An 11,994-nucleotide genomic window follows, 5' to 3' on the forward strand; every position below is an offset into this window, starting at 1 on the left:
TACAGGTCTTGTTGCATTGAAAATGAAAATAGCTGAGGAGAACAAAATAAATCAAAACAGGTCTTGCTGCATTGAATATGCAAAATAGCTAAGTAAGATTAAAGCTGCAAGCAGCATTGGTCGGGTCCGCCTTTTGGCAGGTGCTAGTCCTAGGTGTCCAATACTTTTGTCCAGTGGTAGTCCTGAGTGAGACCTACATAGAGGTTTTTGTTTCGTGTCTCTACGATATTGGTACTGGGAGTTAGAGGAAGTTGTGTCTGAGTTCACATTGTCATTATAGGCTATTGTGTGTATTGAGGCCAAAGAAGGTCTAATCGCAGTTTCGTTGTCATTTTTGGCACCGTAGCAACTTTAGTGCTGCGGGTCTTTGAAGGCGCGTAAAATCAAAACGGTAGCACTAATCACCACTCTTTCGTCAACTTTTAATCAGAAGGGTTCAATCTCTCTCCTGTAGCAGTTTGAAGCCGAAACGACAAACGCACTCAGAGGAGATAATGTTTGATGTTTGGTGACCGGTTGTAACAAAAATGATGGTTTGAAGGAGAAATAGCAAACTTCCTGTTGATTTTTTCTGAAGGATGTCAATCTATGAAATGTAGGTCCAGGCAAGACCTACATAGAGGTATTTTTTTCATGTCTCTACGACGTTCCTACCGGAAGTTACAAGCAGTTTTGTCAGATTTTTCCTCTGAGGAGCAGTTTTTTCTCTTTTTTTCCCAAAAATTATGTAGAGCACAATTTTGAGTTTTGGGATTCGGTTTTTTTTTTTAGATCGCAGTTTCCACCAGTCCCGATGTGTGTGCGAATTTTGGTGAGTTTTGAAGTATTTTAAGGGGGTCAAATTACAGCTCAAAAATCAAAAATGAGTGTTTTTAGTCATTTTTTGTCTTGAAGGGGAAATTGCCAACTTCCTGTTGGTTTTCGCCCGAAGAAGTAAAATTATGAATTGTAGGTCTAACTGAGACCTACATACAGGTTTTTGTTTCATGTCTCTACGACCTTCCTAGTGGGAGTTAGAGGCAGTTTTCTACCTAGGGGGCGCTAGAGTGCAACTGGGATTTTTTGGGTTTGGTTTTTTGACTAAAGTCTGCTGGCACACTTTTTGGATGTGTGTAAAAAATTTGGTGAGTTTTGAAGCATGTTAAGGGGGGCGTAGTAGTGCGCAAAGCTGCGGAAGAAGAAACAAAGAATAATTAAAGCTGCAAGCAGCATTGGTCGGGTCCGCCTTCTGGCAGGTGCTAGTCCTAGGTGTCCAATACTTTTGTCCAGTGGTAGTCCTGAGTGAGACCTACATAGAGGTTTTTGTTTCGTGTCTCTACGATATTCGTACTGGGAGTTAGAGGAAGTTGTGTCTGAGTTCACATTGTCATTATAGGGTATTGTGTGTATTGAGGCCAAAGAAGGTCTAATTGCATTTTCGTTGTCATTTTTGGCACCGTAGCAACTTTAGTGCTGCGGGTCTTTGAAGGCTCGTAAAATCAAAACGGTAGCACTAATCACCACTCGTTCGTCAACTTTTAATCAGAAGGGTTCAATGTCTCTCCTGTAGCAGTTTGAAGCCGAAACGACAAACGCGCTCAGAGGAGATAATGTTTGATGTTTGGTGACCGTTTTGTACAAAAATGTTGTTTTGAAGGAGGAATAGCAAACTTCCTGTTGATTTTTGCTGAAGGATGTCAATCTATGAAATGTAGGTCTAGGCAACACCTACATAGAGGTATTTTCTTCATGTCTCTACGACGTTCCTACCGGAAGTTACAAGCAGTTTTGTCAGATTTTTCCTCTGAGGAGCAGTTGTATCTCTTTTTTTTCCAAAAATTATGTAGAGCACAATTTAGAGTTTTGGGATTCGGTTTTTTTTTTAAATCACAGTTTCCACCAGTCCCAATGTGTGTGAGAAGTTTGGTGAGTTTTGAAGTATTTTAAGGGGGTCAAATTAGAGGTCAAAAATCAAAAATGAGTGTTTTTAGTCATTTTTTGTCTTGAAGGGGAAATTGCCAACTTCCTGTTGGTTTTCGCCCGAAGAAGTGAAATTATGAATTGTAGGTCTAACTGAGACCTACATACAGGTTTTGGTTTCATGTCTGTACGACCTTCCTAGTGGGAGTTAGAGGCAGTTTTCTTCCTAGGGGGCGCTAGAGAGCAAGTGTATTTTTTTGGGTTTGGTTTTTTGACTAAAGTCTGCTGGCACACTTTTTGGATGTGTGTAAAAAATTTGGTGAGTTTTGAAGCATGTTAAGGGGGGCGTAGTAGTGCGCAAAGCTGCGGAAGAAAAAAGAATAATAATAATTAAAGCTGCAAGCAGCATTGGTCGGGTCCGCCTTCTGGCAGGTGCTAGTCCTAGGTGTCCAATACTTTTGTCCAGTGGTAGTCCTGAGTGAGACCTACATAGAGGTTTTTGTTTCGTGTCTCTACGATATTGGTACTGGGAGTTAGAGGAAGTTGTGTCTGAGTTCACATTGTCATTATAGGCTATTGTGTGTATTGAGGCCAAAGAAGGTCTAATCGCAGTTTCGTTGTCATTTTTGGCACCGTAGCAGCATCAGTGCTGCGGGTCTTTGAAGGCTCGTAAAATCAAAACGGTAGCACTAAATAAAAATCCGTACGCATATTTTAATCAGAAGGGTTCAATCTCTCTCCTGTAGCAGTTTGAAGCCGAAACGACAAACGGGCTCAGAGGAGATAATGTTTGATGTTTGGTGACCGTTTGGTACAAAAATGTTGTTTTGAAATGGAGATAACAAACTTCCTGTTGATTTTTGCTGAAGGGTGTCAATGTATGAAATGTAGGTCTAAATGAGACCTACGTAGAGGTATTTTTTTCATGTCTCTACGACGTTCCTACCGGAAGTTACAAGCAGTTTTGTCCGATTTTTCCTCTGAGGAGCAGTTTTTTCTCTTTTTTTTCCAAAAATTATGTAGAGCACAATTTTGAGTTTTGGGATTCGGTTTTTTTTTTAGATCACAGTTTCCACCAGTCCCGATGTGTGTGAGAATTTTGGTGAGTTTTGAAGTATTTTAAGGGGGTCAAATTACAGCTCAAAAATCAAAAATGAGTGTTTTTAGTCATTTTTTGTCTTGAAGGGGAAATTGCCAACTTCCTGTTGGTTTTCGCCCGAAGAAGTGAAATTATGAATTGTAGGTCTAACTGAGACCTACATACAGGTTTTTGTTTCATGTCTCTACGACCTTCCTAGTGGGAGTTAGAGGCATTTTTCTTCCTAGGGGGCGCTAGAGAGCAATGTTGATTTTTGGTATTTTTTTTTACCACTAAAGTGTGCTGTACCCGGGGTTTAATGTGTATGTCAAATTTGGTGAGTTTTGAAGCATGTTAAGGGGGGCGTAGTAGTGCGCAAAGCTGCGGAATAATAATAAAGAATAATAATAATAATAATAATAAAACCTTACAATTTCAATAGGGTCCTTTCGTCCCATTGCAAAAGGACTCCCTTTGGGATTCCTTTTGAAAAGGTCCTGTGCGGACCCTAATTAAAGCTGCAAGCAGCATTGGTCGGGTCCGCCTTCTGGCAGGTGCTAGTCCTAGGTGTCCAATACTTTTGTCCAGTGGTAGTCCTGAGTGAGACCTACATAGAGGTTTTTGTTGCGTGTCTCTACGATATTGGTACTGGGAGTTAGAGGAAGTTGTGTCTGAGTTCACATTGTCATTATAGGCTATTGTGTGTATTGAGGCCAAAGAAGGTCTAATCGCAGTTTCGTTGTCATTTTTGGCACCGTAGCAGCATCAGTGCTGCGGGTCTTTGAAGGCGCGTAAAATCAAAACGGTAGCACTAATCACAACGCCGTCGTCAACTTTTAATCAGAAGGGTTCAATCTCTCTCCTGTAGCAGTTTGAAGCGGAAACAACAAACGCGCTCAGAGGAGATAACGTTTGATGTTTGGTGACCGTTTGGTACAAAAATGTTGTTTTGAAATGGAGATAACAAACTTCCTGTTGATTTTTGCTGAAGGGTGTCAATGAATGAAATGTTGGTCTAAATGAGACCTACGTAGAGGTATTTGTTTCATGTCTCTACGACGTTCCTACCGGAAGTTATAAGCAGTTTTGTCTGAGTTTTCCTCTAAAAAGCATTTTTTTCTCTGTTTTATTAAAAAATTGCTCTAGAGCACAATTTTGAGTTTCGGGGTTCGGTTTTTTTTTGAGATCGCAATTTCTACCAGTCCCAATGTGTGTGCGAAGTTTGGTGAGTTTTGAAGTATTTTAAGGGGGTCAAATTAGAGGTCAAAGATGTAAAAAACAGTGTTTTTAGTACATTTTTGTCAAAAAAGGTAAATTGCCAATTTCCTGTTGATTTTCGCCCGAGAATGTGTCATTATGAGTTGTAGGTCTAGAGCAGACCTACATACAGGTTTTTGTTTCATGTCTCTACGACCTTCCTAGTGGGAGTTAGAGGCAGTCTGTTTTTTTTTTTTCCTAGGGGGCGCTAGAGCTCAATTTTGTGTTTTGGGGTTAGGTTTTTATATTAAAGTCTGCTGGCACACTTTTTGGATGTGTGTAAAAAATTTGGTGAGTTTTGAAGTATGTTAAGGGGGTCTAAGTAGTGCGCAAAGCTGCGGAATAATAATAATAATAATAATTAAAGCTGCAAGCAGCATTGGTCGGGTCCGCCTTCTGGCAGGTGCTAGTCCTAGGTGTCCAATACTTTAGTCCAGTGGTAGTCCTGAGTGAGACCTACATAGAGGTTTTTGTTTCGTGTCTCTACGATATTGGTACTGGGAGTTAGAGGAAGTTGTGTCTGAGTTCACATTGTCATTATAGGGTATTGTGTGTATTGAGGCCAAAGAAGGTCTAATCGCAGTTTCGTTGTCATTTTTGGCACCGTAGCAACTTTAGTGCTGCGGGTCTTTGAAGGCGCGTAAAATCAAAACGGTAGCACTAATCACCACTCTTTCGTCAACTTTTAATCAGAAGGGTTCAATCTCTCTCCTGTAGCAGTTTGAAGCCGAAACGACAAACGCACTCAGAGGAGATAATGTTTGATGTTTGGTGACCGGTTGTAACAAAAATGATGGTTTGAAGGAGAAATAGCAAACTTCCTGTTGATTTTTGCTGAAGGATGTCAATATATGAAATGTAGGTCCAGGCAAGACCTACATAGAGGTATTTTTTTCATGTCTCTACGACGTTCCTACCGGAAGTTACAAGCAGTTTTGTCAGATTTTTCCTCTGAGGAGCAGTTTTTTCTCTTTTTTTCCCAAAAATTATGTAGAGCACAATTTTGAGTTTTGGGATTCGGTTTTTTTTTTAGATCGCAGTTTCCCGCAGTCCCGATGTGTGTGCGAATTTTGGTGAGTTTTGAAGTATTTTAAGGGGGTCAAATTACAGCTCAAAAATCAAAAATGAGTGTTTTTAGTCATTTTTTGTCTTGAAGGGGAAATTGCCAACTTCCTGTTGGTTTTCGCCCGAAGAAGTAAAATTATGAATTGTAGGTCTAACTGAGACCTACATACAGGTTTTTGTTTCATGTCTCTACGACCTTCCTAGTGGGAGTTAGAGGCAGTTTTCTACCTAGGGGGCGCTAGAGTGCAATTGGGATTTTTTGGGTTTGGTTTTTTGACTAAAGTCTGCTGGCACACTTTTTGGATGTGTGTAAAAAATTTGGTGAGTTTTGAAGCATGTTAAGGGGGGCGTAGTAGTGCGCAAAGCTGCGGAAGAAAAAAGAAAGAATAATAATAAAACCTTACAATAACAATAGGTTCCTTTGTAACCAGTACAAAGGACTCCCTGGGGGAGTCCTTTGTACAGGGTACAGGGCGGACCCTAATAAAGAATAATAATAAAACCTTACAATTTCAATAGGGTCCTTTCGTCCCATTGCAAAAGGACTCCCTTTGGGATTCCTTTTGAAAAGGTCCTGTGCGGACCCTAATAATAAAACCTTACAATTTCAATAGGGTCCTTTCGTCCCATTGCAAAAGGACTCCCTTTGGGATTCCTTTTGAAAAGGTCCTGTGCGGACCCTAATTAAAGCTGCAAGCAGCATTGGTCGGGTCCGCCTTCTGGCAGGTGCTAGTCCTAGGTGTCCAATACTTTTGTCCAGTGGTAGTCCTGAGTGAGACCTACATAGAGGTTTTTGTTTCGTGTCTCTACGATATTGGTACTGGGAGTTAGAGGAAGTTGTGTCTGAGTTCACATTGTCATTATAGGCTATTGTGTGTATTGAGGCCAAAGAAGGTCTAATCGCAGTTTCGTTGTCATTTTTGGCACCGTAGCAGCATCAGTGCTGCGGGTCTTTGAAGGCTCGTAAAATCAAAACGGTAGCACTAATCACCACACTTTCGTCAACTTTTAATCAGAAGGGTTCAATCTCTCTCCTGTAGCAGTTTGAAGCCGAAACGACAAACGCGCTCAGAGGAGATAATGTTTGATGTTTGGTGACCGTTTGGTACAAAAATGTTGTTTTGAAATGGAGATAACAAACTTCCTGTTGATTTTTGCTGAAGGGTGTCAATGTATGAAATGTAGGTCTAAATGAGACCTACGTAGAGGTATTTTTTTCATGTCTCTACGACGTTCCTACCGGAAGTTACAAGCAGTTTTGTCTGATTTTTCCTCTGAGGAGCAGTTTTTTCTCTTTTTTTTCCAAAAATTATGTAGAGCACAATTTTGAGTTTTGGGATTTGGTTTTTTTTTTAGATCACAGTTTCCACCAGTCCCGATGTGTGTGAGAATTTTGGTGAGTTTTGAAGTATTTTAAGGGGGTCAAATTAGAGGTCAAAGAGGCAAAAACGTGTTTTTTTAGTACAAATTTGTCTTGAAGGGGAAATTGCCAACTTCCTGTTGGTTTTTGCCCGAGGATGTAAAATTATGAAATGTAGGTCTAAGTATGTCCTACATACAGGTTTTTGTTTCATGTCTCTACGACCTTCCTAGTGGGAGTTAGAGGCAGTTTGTTATTTTTTTTTCCTAGGGGGCGCTAGAGCTCAATTTTTATGTTTGGGGTTTGGTTTTGTTATTTTGTTGAATTTTTCGCAGGTTCTGACTTGTGTGTCAAATTTGGTGAGTTTTGGAGCATGTTAAGTGGGTCAAATTAGCGTTCTTTGTGGGGTCGGTAAAATAATAATAATAATTAAAGCTGCAAGCAGCATTGGTCGGGTCCGCCTTCTGGCAGGTGCTAGTCCTAGGTGTCCAATACTTTTGTCCAGTGGTAGTCCTGAGTGAGACCTACATAGAGGTTTTGGTTTCGTGTCTCTACGATATTGGTACTGGGAGTTAGAGGAAGTTGTGTCTGAGTTCACATTGTCATTATAGGCTATTGTGTGTATTGAGGCCAAAGAAGGTCTAATCGCAGTTTCGTTGTCATTTTTGGCACCGTAGCAGCATCAGTGCTGCGGGTCTTTGAAGGCTCGTAAAATCAAAACGGTAGCACTTAATCATTATCCGTACGCATCTTTTAATCAGAAGGGTTCAATCTCTCTCCTGTAGCAGTTTGAAGCGGAAACGACAAACGCGCTCAGAGGAGATAACGTTTGATGTTTGGTGACCGTTTGGTACAAAAATGTTGTTTTGAAATGGAGATAACAAACTTCCTGTTGATTTTTGCTGAAGGGTGTCAATGTATGAAATGTAGGTCTAAATGAGACCTACGTAGAGGTATTTGTTTCATGTCTCTACGACGTTCCTACCGGAAGTTATAAGCAGTTTTGTCTGAGTTTTCCTCTAAAAAGCAGTTTTTTCTCTGTTTTATTAAAAAATTGCTCTAGAGCACAATTTTGAGTTTCGGGGTTCGGTTTTTTTTTGAGATCGCAATTTCTACCAGTCCTGATGTGTGTGAGAAGTTTGGTGAGTTTTGAAGTATTTTAAGGGGGTCAAATTAGAGGTCAAAGATGTAAAAAACAGTGTTTTTAGGACATTTTTGTCAAAAATGGTAAATTGCCAATTTCCTGTTGATTTTCGCCCGAGGATATACAATTATGAGTTGTAGGTCTAGAGCAGACCTACATACAGGTTTTTGTTTCATGTCTCTACGACCTTCCTAGTGGGAGTTACAGGCAGTTTGTTTTTTTTTTTTCCTAGGGGGCGCTAGAGCTCAATTTTGTTTTTTGGGGTTAAGTTTTTATATTAAAGTCTGCTGGCACACCTTTTGTATGTGTGTAAAAAATTTGGTGAGTTTTGAAGCATGTTAAGGGGGGCGAAGTAGTGCGCAAAGCTGCGGAATAAGAAAGAAAGAAAGAAAGAATAATAATAAAACATTACAATTTCAATAGGGTCCTTTCGTCCCATTGCAAAAGGACTCCCTTTGGGATTCCTTTTGAAAAGGTCCTGTGCGGACCCTAATAATTAAAGCTGCAAGCAGCATTGGTCGGGTCCGCCTTCTGGCAGGTGCTAGTCCTAGGTGTCCAATACTTTAGTCCAGTGGTAGTCCTGAGTGAGACCTACATAGAGGTTTTTGTTTCGTGTCTCTACGATATTCGTACTGGGAGTTAGATGAAGTTGAGTCTGAGTTCACATTGTCATTATAGGGTATTGTGTGTATTGAGGCCAAAGAAGGTCTAATCGCAGTTTCGTTGTCATTTTTGGCACCGTAGCAGCATCAGTGCTGCGGGTCTTTGAAGGCTCGTAAAATCAAAACGGTAGCACTTAATCATTATCCGTACGCATCTTTTAATCAGAAGGGTTCAATCTCTCTCCTGTAGCAGTTTGAAGCCGAAACGACAAACGGGCTCAGAGGAGATAATGTTTGATGTTTGGTGACCGTTTGGTACAAAAATGTTGTTTTGAAATGGAGATAACAAACTTCCTGTTGATTTTTGCTGAAGGGTGTCAATGTATGAAATGTAGGTCTAAATGAGACCTACGTAGAGGTATTTTTTTCATGCCTCTACGACGTTCCTACCGGAAGTTACAAGCAGTTTTGTCCGATTTTTCCTCTGAGGAGCAGTTTTTTCTCTTTTTTTTCCAAAAATTATGTAGAGCACAATTTTGAGTTTTGGGATTCGGTTTTTTTTTTAGATCACAGTTTCCACCAGTCCCAATGTGTGTGAGAAGTTTGGTGAGTTTTGAAGTATTTTAAGGGGGTCAAATTAGAGGTCAAAAATCAAAAATGAGTGTTTTTAGTCATTTTTTGTCTTGAAGGGGAAATTGCCAACTTCCTGTTGGTTTTCGCCCGAAGAAGTGAAATTATGAATTGTAGGTCTAACTGAGACCTACATACAGGTTTTTGTTTCATGTCTCTACGACCTTCCTAGTGGGAGTTAGAGGCATTTTTCTTCCTAGGGGGCGCTAGAGAGCAATGTTGTTTTTTGGTATTTTTTTTTACCACTAAAGTGTGCTGTACCCGGGGTTTAATGTGTATGTCAAATTTGGTGAGTTTTGAAGCATGTTAAGGGGGGCGTAGTAGTGCGCGACGGTGCGGAAGAAAGAATAATAATAATTAAAGCTGCAAGCAGCATTGGTCGGGTCCGCCTTCTGGCAGGTGCTAGTCCTAGGTGTCCAATACTTTTGTCCAGTGGTAGTCCTGAGTGAGACCTACATAGAGGTTTTTGTTTCGTGTCTCTACGATATTGGTACTGGGAGTTAGAGGAAGTTGTGTCTGAGTTCACATTGTCATTATAGGCTATTGTGTGTATTGAGGCCAAAGAAGGTCTAATCGCAGTTTCGTTGTCATTTTTGGCACCGTAGCAGCATCAGTGCTGCGGGTCTTTGAAGGCTCGTAAAATCAAAACGGTAGCACTAAATAAAAATCCGTACGCATATTTTAATCAGAAGGGTTCAATCTCTCTCCTGTAGCAGTTTGAAGCCGAAACGACAAACGGGCTCAGAGGAGATAATGTTTGATGTTTGGTGACCGTTTGGTACAAAAATGTTGTTTTGAAATGGAGATAACAAACTTCCTGTTGATTTTTGCTGAAGGGTGTCAATGTATGAAATGTAGGTCTAAATGAGACCTACGTAGAGGTATTTTTTTCATGTCTCTACGACGTTCCTACCGGAAGTTACAAGCAGTTTTGTCCGATTTTTCCTCTGAGGAGCAGTTTTTTCTCTTTTTTTTCCAAAAATTATGTAGAGCACAATTTTGAGTTTTGGGATTCGGTTTTTTTTTTAGATCACAGTTTCCACCAGTCCCGATGTGTGTGAGAATTTTGGTGAGTTTTGAAGTATTTTAAGGGGGTCAAATTACAGCTCAAAAATCAAAAATGAGTGTTTTTAGTCATTTTTTGTCTTGAAGGGGAAATTGCCAACTTCCTGTTGGTTTTCGCCCGAAGAAGTGAAATTATGAATTGTAGGTCTAACTGAGACCTACATACAGGTTTTTGTTTCATGTCTCTACGACCTTCCTAGTGGGAGTTAGAGGCATTTTTCTTCCTAGGGGGCGCTAGAGAGCAATGTTGATTTTTGGTATTTTTTTTTACCACTAAAGTGTGCTGTACCCGGGGTTTAATGTGTATGTCAAATTTGGTGAGTTTTGAAGCATGTTAAGGGGGGCGTAGTAGTGCGCAAAGCTGCGGAATAATAATAAAGAATAATAATAATAATAATAATAAAACCTTACAATTTCAATAGGGTCCTTTCGTCCCATTGCAAAAGGACTCCCTTTGGGATTCCTTTTGAAAAGGTCCTGTGCGGACCCTAATTAAAGCTGCAAGCAGCATTGGTCGGGTCCGCCTTCTGGCAGGTGCTAGTCCTAGGTGTCCAATACTTTTGTCCAGTGGTAGTCCTGAGTGAGACCTACATAGAGGTTTTTGTTGCGTGTCTCTACGATATTGGTACTGGGAGTTAGAGGAAGTTGTGTCTGAGTTCACATTGTCATTATAGGCTATTGTGTGTATTGAGGCCAAAGAAGGTCTAATCGCAGTTTCGTTGTCATTTTTGGCACCGTAGCAGCATCAGTGCTGCGGGTCTTTGAAGGCGCGTAAAATCAAAACGGTAGCACTAATCACAACGCCGTCGTCAACTTTTAATCAGAAGGGTTCAATCTCTCTCCTGTAGCAGTTTGAAGCGGAAACAACAAACGCGCTCAGAGGAGATAACGTTTGATGTTTGGTGACCGTTTGGTACAAAAATGTTGTTTTGAAATGGAGATAACAAACTTCCTGTTGATTTTTGCTGAAGGGTGTCAATGAATGAAATGTTGGTCTAAATGAGACCTACGTAGAGGTATTTGTTTCATGTCTCTACGACGTTCCTACCGGAAGTTATAAGCAGTTTTGTCTGAGTTTTCCTCTAAAAAGCATTTTTTTCTCTGTTTTATTAAAAAATTGCTCTAGAGCACAATTTTGAGTTTCGGGGTTCGGTTTTTTTTTGAGATCGCAATTTCTACCAGTCCCAATGTGTGTGCGAAGTTTGGTGAGTTTTGAAGTATTTTAAGGGGGTCAAATTAGAGGTCAAAGATGTAAAAAACAGTGTTTTTAGTACATTTTTGTCAAAAAAGGTAAATTGCCAATTTCCTGTTGATTTTCGCCCGAGAATGTGTCATTATGAGTTGTAGGTCTAGAGCAGACCTACATACAGGTTTTTGTTTCATGTCTCTACGACCTTCCTAGTGGGAGTTAGAGGCAGTCTGTTTTTTTTTTTTCCTAGGGGGCGCTAGAGCTCAATTTTGTGTTTTGGGGTTAGGTTTTTATATTAAAGTCTGCTGGCACACTTTTTGGATGTGTGTAAAAAATTTGGTGAGTTTTGAAGTATGTTAAGGGGGTCTAAGTAGTGCGCAAAGCTGCGGAATAATAATAATAATAATAATAAAGAATAATAATAAAACCTTACAATTTCAATAGGGTCCTTTCGTCCCATTGCAAAAGGACTCCCTTTGGGATTCCTTTTGAAAAGGTCCTGTGCGGACCCTAATAAAGAATAATAATAAAACCTTACAATTTCAATAGGGTCCTTTCGTCCCATTGCAAAAGGACTCCCTTTGGGATTCCTTTTGAAAAGGTCCTGTGCGGACCCTAATAATAAAACATTACAAATTCAATAGGGTCCTTTCGTCCCATTGCAAAAGGACTCCCTTTGGGATTCCTTTTGAAAAGGTCCTGTGC

At 40.2% G+C, this 11,994-nt stretch overlaps 1 protein-coding gene across 1 annotated transcript in view; it reads right to left on the minus strand.

The window, feature by feature from the left end:
* acsl6 (acyl-CoA synthetase long chain family member 6) overlaps nucleotides 1-11,994 on the minus strand; it is an 89,948-nt gene that overhangs the window by 40,899 nt on the left and 37,055 nt on the right. The window lies entirely within an intron of this gene.

The sequence above is a fragment of the Entelurus aequoreus genome, linkage group LG14 (assembly GCF_033978785.1).
Source record: "Entelurus aequoreus isolate RoL-2023_Sb linkage group LG14, RoL_Eaeq_v1.1, whole genome shotgun sequence".
In the NCBI taxonomy this organism is placed as follows: Eukaryota; Metazoa; Chordata; class Actinopteri; order Syngnathiformes; family Syngnathidae; genus Entelurus; species Entelurus aequoreus.